This window comes from Notamacropus eugenii, chromosome 2, assembly GCF_028372415.1.
Source record: "Notamacropus eugenii isolate mMacEug1 chromosome 2, mMacEug1.pri_v2, whole genome shotgun sequence".
Classification (NCBI taxonomy): Eukaryota; Metazoa; Chordata; class Mammalia; order Diprotodontia; family Macropodidae; genus Notamacropus; species Notamacropus eugenii.
In genome coordinates this window covers 7,289,440-7,302,315 of record NC_092873.1, presented here as the reverse complement: position 1 = coordinate 7,302,315, position 12,876 = coordinate 7,289,440, and the positions used below count along the sequence as shown (strand labels likewise).

Here is a 12,876-nt window from a genome sequence, read left to right as displayed (position 1 = left end):
TCAGTAAGAATGAATACAAAATTATATAATTAAATACAAAATAGTTTCATAAGTATAAGTTGGAGGAAATAGAATTGGACAGCATTTTGTCTGAGAAGATGTTAATCTTAGTCAGTTCTAAACTGAAGCTGAGTTGGTACTGTTATCTGAGAACCCAAAAGCTAGTGTAATTTTGCATCCTATTCAGAGAAGCATAGCTTTCAAAACAGACAAGGTGAAAATCCCTGTGTACTCTGAAGTGAATAGATTGGCTTATCCTGATTAATTCATTTGTGGCTCTCACAGAATTATGACAAGTAGTAAGCACGATGCCTAACAGGAAGACCCTGGGGGTCCATGACTTGTGAGGATCTGTTAAAGGAACTAAAGATATTGATTCTTATGTCTTCAGGATTTTGAAGGACAGTCATTTTGAAGAAAGATGAAGCATTCTGTGCTTCAGACTGAGGATCAGAGCTCGGAGCAATGGATCAGAGTTTCCAAAATGTACATTTTTAGGGTGAATGTCAGGAAAAAATTGTTAACCAACACAAACATCTTGAAACAGAATGCGCTCACTTGAGACGTGGTGGCCACCTCCACCTGTGAAGCCTTCAAGTTGAGGCTTGTAAGAGTTAGGTCCCTAAGAATTGATAAGGCTTGCCTTGGGTAGTGACTGAGGTTGCTTTCCATCTTTGAAATGCTATTATATTTTGGCTTTTCATTTTCAGTAGCCTGTATTCTTTTAATCTATAAAGCTATTTTCCTTGCTTTTTCACATTCTATATTCCAGTTGAAGGTCAAATGTTGTTGCTGACTTTGGAAGGAAAAAAGATGATTTAAAATTTTCTGAAATTGTTGTCCCCAGGACGAAGAAGAGCTCATCTCAAAGAGACTTTTTTCTGGAGCTAAAAGCCAGAGTTGAACAAGGTGGAATTGTGAATAATCCTCTTGGAAGCAGAAAGAAAGCTTCTTCCCAATTCACTGAGATTTCTGAGGTATTCACTTTGATCACTTTCCAACCTAAGTCCATATTTTCAAAATCAGGACTGTGCTTCTTCATTTTGCTACATATTTCTCATCCTCAGTCCGGTACATCTGTCTACAGCACACAAGTCGGGACATGGCTGGTTATCAAAATCCGCATATGCTGTTTGTTATGCTTGGTTGTTCCTTTTTCCTTTTTCATTCAATGGCCATTCTTGAGACCCAACTCTACTTCAACTCAAAAAATCCCTGGATTTCAGTAATGCCTTTGCCTTTTCTGGTCAGAGAAAAGGGGGAGCTCATCAGTGTCATTCACTCCTAAATTAGTGGGAGAAAGGAATGCAAAGAGGTAGAAAGTGACGCCTCCAAAACAAACCATTTTTATTCCTTGATTAAGCGATTCATCTCTTTGTACTTTTCACGAGAGAGATTAAGGGTTACTATATACATATATACAGAGAGAGCAAATATATAAAAATAGAGCAAATTAATAATATATAATAATACATATATAATTATATATAATATAATAATATATAATATATATACATACATATATATGTATATATATATACACACACACATATGTATATATTATTAATTTGCTCTATTTCACTTTGTTGTCTCATTCATGTCCCATGAAAGAGAAGTAAAAAATATTTGCCACAGAAAAACTTTTCTTAGATTTCTGACCTCTGGCTTTATCTGTGACCTGAATTCCTACATTCATTCTAATTCAACATTGCTCACCATGATAGGAATACATATTCATCAAATTCTAAATTTACAGTTTTGCATTTTCATATTTTCTTCAAAAGTTGTTTGAAGGAAATCATTTGTGTTGGTGGCCCCCAGTAATCCTTGGTTAATGGTGCCCTGGGGTGCTCCTTTTAACTCAGCTGAAACCTCCTCATACCCTCCTGCTACACTTCCAGAAAGGATGTCACAGCATGGAGCTTATAAGCTTTTTGATGTAACTCTTTCCACCAGTCCTGAATGGGGAACAATGCTCCTGGACCAGTTTTACTATGATACGAGTGCAATATGCACTTTTTACACTTTGGCCTCAGTAATGCTTTCATCATTCTTTTAAAATATGATGGTGAAGGGTAGGTTACCATCACTAGGAGAACACACTGCAGGTCTCACTTTTTCCATCCCGAAAATGAGAGGTTTTGACTTAACAACTTCTAAAAGATTTAAATCAGTGTTGCTGTGAAAACGCTACAGCTATCAGCAAAGAGAATTTTCTGAGGACTTCCACTAAGAAATTTATGACTTATCACTTCATTGTTCTGGAGATAATATAATTGTACCAAGACAATGATTCTAAACGTAGGACAAATGCTTGTCTTCAGCTCCTAAGAGGAATTAGCTATTGCAACAGCATGTTTGATTTGGAGTTTGAAGAGACGTGGTTTGAAACACTGCTACTACTACGTACTGAGTGTGACAATGGGCAGGTTATTCAGTAATATCTCCTACCGTAAGTCCTGATGTGTAAAATGGGGAGAATAATCTAAATATTTCCTTCTTAAGTGTGTTGCAAATTTTAGCCGTGATAATATATTGGAAGAACTTTCTAAAATACCTTAAAAGGCAACGTGGCATGAAGACTTCACACAGACCTGAAAGGATTTATTAGAAGTGATGATTAGTGATAGGAGCAGAACCAGGAAAACTCTTTACACAGCAAAAACCGCAGTGTGCAACGAATTTTTCTGGTACACTTAGTAATTCATTGCCATGCAAGTACCTAAAAGATTCTGAATGGCCTCTGGAGGCAAACCGCCTTGCACATCCTGAGACAGAAATACTGAACTGGATAACAGAATGAAGCAGACCATTTTCCTTTGGATTATGTTTTGTTTTATGGTTTCTCCCATTCATTTTAATTGTTCTCTGCAACGTGAAAAACAGGAAAATGTGTTTAATAGGAATGTACGTGTAGAACCTATATAAGATTGTACACAGAATCAGGGAGGGTGTGTGTAGAGAGAGGTGATGGAGGAGAAGGAAAGGGAAAACATCTAAGCTATATGGAAGTGATTCTAGAACACGGAAAACAAAAAAATAATTTAATATAAAAAGGCAATGTGTAAATATTAAGTATTTTTATTTTTATTGTAGCGCTTTGACTATCCAGTTTGGAATAGAATGGATAGAGCAAAGGAAATAAAATATGCTGAAAGGCAGCTTCGTGGGACTAGAAGTTTACTTCTTATCTTCAGATTGATGAAGCACTTTTAAGACCTGTTCTTTTTGAAAACTGAGTTGGACAGAAATGTGAAATAGGTGAAACTCCCTTAATTTAATTTTTTCTGAGGAAACTCTGCTTCTTGGCACCTTGGCATTTATTTTGAATTACTAAGGAAAATCAGAATACATAATTTTGTTTTGAGTAACATTTTTTTTCTGTTTGTTATATTTAGATTCCTAACGGCAATGAGAAAGAAAAATGTCTGTTGAATAAAAATCTAATCCTACACGACGAAGTTGCCAAGCTCAAACTCGAACTAGACACAGTAATAATTAAGGATGAAGAAAAAGAATGTCATTGTATGGAAGATATAAAAGTTTGAAAAGAAAAGATTGAGGAGCTTCAAAAGAATTACAACTGAATGAAGAAGTCTTAAGAAAAATTACATTCCAGTGCAGTGGAAAAGTACATGATCTGACGACTGAAAATGCAGTTCTGAACTTTAAATTGAACAATGCAAAACAGAGACAGAGTAGAGAGAGTAATTGCATCATGAAGTTCCCATGCGATTTCTGCTGTTCTCGATCATGAGCAAAGTGAGTCATCAAACTAGCCCATGAACATTCCTTTCAGGGAGAATGAGATGAGTGGCTTTGTTTACAACACAAGCTATCATGACACCCCTAGCTTAAGAGAGAACAATGGTGTCCTTCCTCATGAACTGTCTAAAGCTGAAAGAAAAACCAATAGTTTAGAGAATTAGCTGTCTGGTGCACGATTGCTTCAGGGAAAAGACACCCATTTAAAAAGCATACAGAGAGAATTAAACCTTGCCCAACAGAAGAAAAGGAACTTCAACACACAAATCAACTGAAAAAGGGGAAAGTGAACAAGTTACATTATCAAATGGGAATCTATCCAAGAAAGATTAGCACAAATTCAGAGTGAAAATATGTTGTTTCAGCAACAGCTTGAAGACACCCAAAAGAAAACCATGACTAAAGAAAAGTTCTTGAGTGAATCCCAGGTACTGTTCATTGATCTTTTGAATATAGTTTGTGCTGACACTGAAAAACAAGTTCTTACGGTAGAATAGAGAAGTAAAGTGTTGACCAGTGAATGTATGTACTTAAGAGAGCAAATGTGTATATATGAAAATGTGTAGGCTGAAAGAGAGGTAGGGTTTTAAGAATTCTGCTTGGGTAAACATGTAACTTTTTGAAATGAAAGTCAAAATTGATTTGATGAAGATAATTTAAGCATTGAATTTTCAGCAGGCACGCAATATTATTAACTTTTATTGTCAAAATTTTGAAATGTAAGAAAGAAGAATGAGAAGCAATAGTATGATAAAATAATACCATAAAAACGCATAAGTAAGTGTGAATTTAATAATAGTAATGAAATGAAATACAGTAAAATACAGGTAATTAAGTTCATAAAAGTAAATACTTAATATATCAAATTAAAATTTCTATGAAATAGAAATAAATTTTCATAAAGAAAGTATTTATGTAGAAATAAATAAAAATAAATACATAAAAGTATAAAAATAAAATAAAAAAATAAAGTGTCAGTGTCATCTTTTAGGTAAGATGACTCACTTTGCTTAAAGAAATTGTATAGTCAATGAATTTTTTTTTTTCATTAGCATAGATAGTGTTATCTCTTGTGCATAGATATTGATTAATTTATTATTCTCATTCCTTTCCAAATATTACATTTTCTTAATGAAATACAATAAATTATTTGAAATGCTAAAACTTCTGAAGAATCCTACAAAATTTTGCTAGGAATAATGTAGCAATTAAAATCATATATCTCCCTTGAGATACTCGTGAGTATTACCGTTACCCTTTTCATAAGATTTTTAAAATATTCATCAGTCTGACGAGTTTTTATTCATACTCCTTTGAACTAGTTTTAGAAACATTGAAGAGTGAATCATATTTTTAGTGGAATTCCAATGACTAGTCTCTACCTTTCTTTAAAATTTAGGACAGTATTTCTATTAAAAGGAATATAATTATGCACTAAGCATTAATATTTTTTGTGTTAATAAACTTATTTTTTTTTGCAGCTACAAAGTCAACCAGTACATATTTACTTTTTTTTTGGATTTTTTAAAAATTTATTTATTTAGCTTTTAACATTCATTTTCACAAAATTTTGGGTTCCAAATTTTCTCCCCATTTCTCCCCTCCCCCCGCCCCAATTCACTGAGCACTCTAATTGCCCCTATTACCGATCGACCCTCTCTTCGAACATCCCTTCCTTCCCTTGTCCCGATCTTCTCTTTTGAACTGTAGGGCCAGATAACTTGTTATACCCCATTACCAGTATTTCTTATTTCCTAATAGTAAGAACAATACTTGAGAGTTGTTCCTAAAACTTTGACTTCCAACTGTTCTTCATCCCTCCCTCCTCACCCATTCCCTTTGGGAAACAAGCAATTCAATATAGGCCATGGCTGTGTAAGTTTGCAAATGACTTCCATAATGGTCGTGTTGTGTAAGACTAACTATATTTCCCTCCATCCTATCCTGCCCCCCCATTGCTTCTATTCTCTCTTTGGATGCTGTTGCTCCCCAAGAGTGATGACTTCAAATTGCTCCCTCCTCCCAATGCTCTCCCTTCCATCATCCCCCCCACCCTGCTTATCTCCTTCTCCCCCACTTTCCTGTATTGAAGATCAGTATTCATACCAAAATGAGTGTGCATTTTATTCCTTCCTTTAGTCGAATTGATGAGAGTAAGCTTCATGTTTTTCTCTCACCTCCCCTCTTTTTCCCTCCACTGAAAAGTCTTTTGCTTTCCTCTTTTATGACAGATAATTTTCCCCATTCCATTTCCCCCTTTCTCCTCCCAATGTATTTCTCTCTCACCACTTAATTCCATTTTTTTTTAAAGATATGATCCCATCCTCTTCAATTCACTCTGTGCTGTGTGTGTGTGTGTGTGTGTGTGTGTGTGTGTGTGTGTGTGTGTCTGTGGGTGTGTAATCTTACCAACTACTCAGATACTGAAAAGTTTGCAGAGTTACAAATATTATCTTTCCATGTAGGAATGTAAACATTTCAATTTTAGTAAGTCCCATATGACTTCTCTTTGCTATTTACCTTTTCATGCTTCTCTTCGTTCTTCTGTTTGAAAGTCAAATTTTCTTTTCAGCTCTGGTCTTTTCATCAAGAGTACTTGAAAGTCCTCTATTTCATAGAAAGAGCATTTTTTCCCCTGAACTAATATACTCAGTTTTGCTGGGTAGGTGATTCTTGGTTTTAGTCCTAGTTTCTTTGACTTCTGGATAATCACATTCCATGACCTTCGATCCCTTAATGTGGAAGGTGCTAGATCTCTTGTTATCCTGATTTTATTTCCCCAGTACTTGAATTGTTTCTTTCTAGCTGCTTGAAATATTTTCTCCTTGACATGGGAACTCTGAAATTTGGCCACAATGTTCCTAGGAGTTTCTCTTTTTGGATCTCTTTCAGGTGGTGATCCGTGGATTCTTTCAATATTTATTTTGCTCTCTGGTTCTAGAATCTCAGGGCAGTTTTCCGTGAAAATTTCATGAGAGATGATGTCTAGGCTCTTTTTATGATCATGGCTTTCAGGTAATCCCAAAATTTTTAAATTGTCTCCCCTGGATCTATTTTCCAGGTCAGTTGTTTTTCCCCATGAGATATTTCACATTATCTTCCATATTTTCATTCTTTTGGTTTTGTTTTGAGATTCCTTGTTTTCTTATAAAGTCATTAGCCTCCATCTGTTGAATTCTAATTTTTAAAGGACTATTTTCTTCAGTGAGCTTTTGGACCTCCTTTTCCATTTAGCTAATTCTACTTTTTAAAGCGTTCTTCACCTCATTGACGTTTTGAAACTCTTTTGCCAATTGAGTCAGCCTATTTTTGAAGGTGTTATTTTGTTCAGCATTTTTTTGGGTCTCCTTTAACAAGGTGTTGGCCTGCTTTTCATGCTTTTCTTGCATCTCTCTCATCTCTCTTCCCAGTTTTTCCTCCACCTCTTTAACTTGATTTTCAAATTCCTTTTTGAGCTCTTCCATGTCCTGAGACCATTGAATATTTATTTTGGTTGTTTGGGATACGGAAGCCTTGACTTTTATGTCTTTCCCTGAGGGTAAGCATTGCTTTTCCTCATCCAAATGTATGGGAGGAGACATCTGCTCACCAAGAAAGTGACCTTCTACAGTCTTATATTTTTTCCCTTTTTTGGGCATTTTCCCAACCAGTTACTTGACTTTTGGGTCCTTTGTCAAGAGCAGGGTATTCTCCGGGAATCTGTGAGATTTCACTTCCTCCAAAGTGGCACAATGAAGCGTGTCCTGGTCTGGATGCAGAGAGCGATTTCTATGCCAAGAATCTTAGCAGATACCTCTCCACTGGCACTTGGCCTCGAGTTCCCAAGTCAGCACTTGGGGCTGATTTTCAGATAGGCTGGATGGCAGGGCCACCATTCAGTGTGAAGCAAAGAGCAGCTAGCCCAGGGCCTCCACCCAGGGCAGAGGCAAGACTCAGCTCTTCAATGGCCCCAGGGGTTTTTACGCTCCAACAAGGGAGCTTCCATAGGGGCTGCTGTGCAAGAACTGTGGCCACTGCCTGCTGCCAGAGCTATGGGAAAGCCGTCTCCCTTCCTGGTCTGCTGATTGAACCCCATCACTGGCCTTTGGTGCCTGTGGGCCAAGGGGTCTGAGGCCTCACTGTTGCAACTGCAGATTCAGCCCCTGAGGTGTCCTCACTAATCTTAATTTTTAATTGTTTGGGTGTCCCTACTAATTTTTTTTTATCTCAGTATTTTTTATTGTTTTAATAATTATCCTTGCTCAGTGTCCAAAATTGCAGTTTCTAGAATCATTGCCTTTTATTTGTTGAATATGCATTGCCCCTTACAATCTACTAGCAGTTCTCATTCTCTCTGATTCATCATCAATTCAATGGGGAAACACGTCACAAAAAAATTTTTAAATTTTATTTTTAGTATATATGGTCATGAATTTGAATCCAGTCCTTCCATACTACAATTCAGTTTACTTGTATGTATTTAGTTAATTAGGTCAGTTTTATTTTCACAAGTTTTTATTGCCATCTTTCTGCTTTCTGCTTCCTTCAAAAATTTACTAGATGTTATTTAAATTTAATGTTTCAAGGCACTTAATATTATCTAATAAGAGAAAAAAAAGCTTTAGTTCCTTTTATTTTTTGGTTTCATTTTCTCTTACTCACTGGTGCATTCACATACTTTGCTGTATGGTGAAGTGAAGATGATATTTTGTAGCATATCTCTCTATGCATTTGTGACTGTGTATTTCTGTGCATATTTGGACATTTGGATATGTGCATATGGATGAATATACTTATGTATGTAGAAACACTGACCTTGCAATATACTGCGTATACATAAGTGGGAAAACTACCCTATTTTTATTGTTTTCATTTTCTCTGTCCATTGGCTACAGCCAGACGTGTAATTCCTATTCTAATGGATAAGTGAATTGCTTTGAAGCCTTGGCAAAGAGAGTTGAACATGTGAAAGGTAGTTAACAAGGATATATGTTGCAGTTTTGGCTGCGAGCAAACTAAAACATACTTGTCAAGTGCTTTTACTAAGCCTGATAAGGATATCAGCACCTATGTTCATTCTCCAGGGGAAACTATGAGAGGAACGAAAATGCATCCCTTTCTTATGCATGTCTTCCTCATTGTAAAGGCAGGGGCAGAGAAAGAAAGTAGTTCACGTTTCTGAAAAAGGGAAGGGGAAACCCCTAATGTTTCTATCAAATATAAAAACTATTGATTATTCCCACTCCATTACATCACCTTCCATGTCAATTTCAGATAAAAGAGTTTAGTCCCTAGGTAACTTTGGAGGTCTTTTAATTTTTCTCTGAAAGAGGTGATGGGGAAATCAGGTTGAATGCATTGCTTAATGGGGAGTACACTGAGCAAGAAGAAGACAGCATTTGATCCATGCTGAGTGGAGGTGAAGTTGTATAGTTAATTGAGGTTTGTAGTCTCAGGAGACAAGTTCCAATCCTCTTCTCTCTCAATGACTGCCTTTAGGACCTTGAGTAATTCATTTAACTTCGTTGGGCTTCAGTTTTCATGTTGGCAAAATGAGGTGCTTGTATTAAATAGTCCTTAAGATATCTCTAGCTGTAAATCTATGGTAATTATGAATATATAAATGAAGTTAAGTTGAAAGAGAAAATATTAATTTCTGTTCATTTTAAAAGTGTGTTCGTTTTTTTATGAGCTAATATCATGTCATGGAATCATGAACAGAAATAATTTGGAAATATTTCACTCAGGTTACAGTAAGAAAGCTTCAACAAGAACTTGCTGATTCTTTGTGATATCATTCCATGACAGTAGTTTCACAAGTTGCATCATTTTATCGAACTGATTTTGAAAATAAGAAAAAACTACAGGAGAAATTAGATCAAAGGAAAAGTAATGTATGTATGCATAAAATCTATAATTTCTCACTGGTTAAGGGAAAGTGTGTTGAGTGTGCTATTTCCTTTATTTCATCAATATTATAAATTTTCTGAACACTATGCCTGTCATTTACACTCACATAAAGCTAGACATAAAAACTCCACCAACTGTACACTTGAATTTTAATATATTAAATTAAATTATATTTAATATTTTTTTTTAATTTTTCATTTGTAACATATTTCATATCACATAAAACAATTCCCACCTTTGGTCGGGTGATATCTCTTTTAAAGTGTTCACAATGTAGACCGCAATGTAATTTTTTTTAGCAGTATCCAACTGAGATACTAATGATAACTATGTATGCTAACTTCATAAGCCCTTGTCCTAATTGTCTCCACATTCCTACTAAGAAGTAGACGACCTTAGCTTACTGTTGTTGTTCTAAACTCCTAAGCCTAATAGCTTAATTTTAGACTTGACCTTGGATGTTCCCCTACCAACAAGCTATAATTTAATTGATCTCGTATTAGGCTTACCACCCTTTTGACTAGAGGAAATTGCCACTAAGTGTTAGGACATTGCAGCGAAAAACAAATCTCCCCAAATTCCTGTCAGTTTCAGGCAGGAATAGATTGTCAACTTGCATTCACTGAGGCTTCGAGTCTGCCAGCTATCAGTGGGGAAATTGAGTCAGGAGAATCCTACCTCAGCCCAGGCTGTACAGCCGCTCTCCCACCCTTCCCATGAGATCACCTTTTTCAATTCCTATACAGGCTTAATGGCACCATGGATTGGAGGCTCAGATTACTATTTTGCTATCCATATATGGAGTTAGATTCAGAATAACAGTCACTTAGTAGTCTCATAGCATCTTCAAATAGCAAGTTGCAATGACCACGGTTTCAGTTATGACTATAATTTCACATTGGCTAAGGCACATCTTTTGAGAGAAGTCTTAAGTGACTTCCATGCCGTTCTATACCTGTTTTAGTTCCCACTTAAATAACGATCATAAAAAAAAATTTACCAATCAAACCTTAACCTTTCCATCAATGCCCATTTTACCCCAGGTTACCTGACTCTAGGAGGTTTAGAATAAAATGCATTTCCCCAATCTAACGATGTCTCTGGTGTAGTCTCAGTAATTAATTCTGTCAATTGTTTTAATGTTAAGTGCTTTAACATCACTTTGTAACATGTCCAATTATTCTCCCTATCTCTCCCGTCCCCCCACCCACTAATTCCCTGCATTCTGATTACCCCTTCACTCAATGAGCCCTCCCTTCCATCACACCACACCCTTCCCTTTTCCCCATCTTCTGTCTTATCTTGTAGGGCAAGATAAATTTCTGTACCTCACTACCTGTGTTACCTGTTTATGGGTTATATGCAATAAAAATTATCAGCATTCCTTTCTACTGCTTTGAATTCAACCTTCTTTCCATCCCTCTCTCCTTCTCTCCCTCCCTCCCTCCCTACTCATCCCCCAGAGAAGGCAAATAATTTAATACAGAGTAAATGCAGGCCGCTTTAAAGAAGACTTCTATAATAATCATGTTTTCTAATACTAACTATATTTCCCAGTATCCTGTTCTATTCCCCGGTATGTTTTATTCCTTCATTTAACCTTCTTCCTTCCCAAAAGTGTTTATTTCTAGTTATTCCCTTCTTCCATTTGCCCTCCCTTCTATCATTCCCCTCACCCCTCTTGTTGCCTCCTGTGCTACATTCCTCTAGTATAACAGAGATTTTTATACCAATTTGAGTGAGCATTTAATTTCCCTCCTTTAGACGAATGTAGTGAGAGTAGCATCACTTACCCCCTGTCCTCTTCTCCCTTTTCTCCTCCATGGAACTAGATTTTTCTTTCTCTCTTTATGAGTTATAGCCCATCCCATTGCATTTCTCCCTTTCTCCTCCCAGTATGTTACTCCCTCACACTTCAGGTTTTTTCTATATATTATTTTTGTAGATATCCTCTCTTCTGATTCAACACAGCCTGTACTCTTTGTCAATGCGTGTGTGTGTGTGCATGTGTGCATGTGTATACAATCCTTCCACCTACCCAAACACTGAGAATAGTCTCAAGAGTTATAAATAATTTCCTTCCAAGTAGGAAGATAAACACTTCAGATTTAGAGAGTTTTTTTATGACTTTTCTTTCCTGTTTATCTTTTGAAGCTTCTCCTGATTTTTGTGTTTGAAAGTCAAATTTTCTGTACAAGTCAGGTCTTTTCAACATGAATGCTGCAAAGTCCTCTATATCACTGAATGACCATTTGTTCTCCTGAAGTATTATACTCAGTTTTGCTGGGTAGCTCATTCCTGGTTTTAATCGCAGTTCCTTTGACTTCTAGAATATGCTTTTCCTAGCCCTTCAATCCCTTAATGATGAAGCTAACACATCTTGTGTTATCCTGATTGTATTTCCACAACACTCGAATTCTTTCTTTCTAGCTGATTGCTGAATTTCCTACATGACCTTGGAACTCTGAAATTTGCCATGATCTTCCTAGGAGTTTCTCTTTTCGGGTGTTTTTCTGGAGGTGGTAAGTGGATTCTTTCAATGTTTATTTAGTCCTCTCGTTCTAGAATATCAGCACTGTTTTCCTCAATAATTTCATGGAAGATAATGTCTACGCTCCTTTTTTGATCATGACTTTCAGGTAGTCCAATAATTTTTATATTGTCCTCCCAGGATCTATTTTCCAGGTCATTTGTGTTTCCATTGAGGTGTTTCACATTATCTTGTATTTTTTCAAACTCTTTTTTGTTTGTTTTCCAACTTCTCGGTTTATCTTACACTCATTCATTTCCCTGAACTCAGTTCTCTGTTTCAGAGAACTGTTTTGCTCACTGAGCTTTTGAACCTTTTCCTTCTTTTGCCTAATTCAACTTTTTATTGCCTCCTTCTCCTCCCTGGCTTTTTGGACCTCTTTTCCCAATCGTGTCAGTCTCTTTATAAAGGTTTTATTTTCCTCAGCATTTTTGTGGTTGTCCTTGAACCAGGTGCTACCTTGCTTTTCGAGTTTTTCCATTGCCTGAGTCTACTTTAAGTTCAGTTTGGAGGCCCTGGAGGCAGAGGTCTTAACTTCCTGTGACAGTAAGTCTTGTTCTTTCTTGTCTGAAAGGATGGGAGGAGACAGCTGGTCACCAAGAATGTAACCTTTGATGGTCTTACATTTTTTCCCTTTTTGGGGCACTTTCACAGCCATTTACTATCACTCAGGGATGACGTTTAGATCAGCT

General features: G+C 36.4%; 1 long non-coding RNA gene across 1 annotated transcript; it reads left to right on the top strand.

Annotated features, from left to right (window-relative positions):
- The first annotated feature begins 792 nt into the window (after window positions 1-792).
- On the top strand, window positions 793-12,721 carry LOC140524316 (uncharacterized). Its single transcript, XR_011973662.1, has 5 exons — window positions 793-977; window positions 3,097-3,261; window positions 3,399-4,193; window positions 9,492-9,638; window positions 12,085-12,721. It is a non-coding gene; the product is annotated as an uncharacterized lncRNA (long non-coding RNA).
- Window positions 12,722-12,876: the final 155 nt, after the last annotated feature.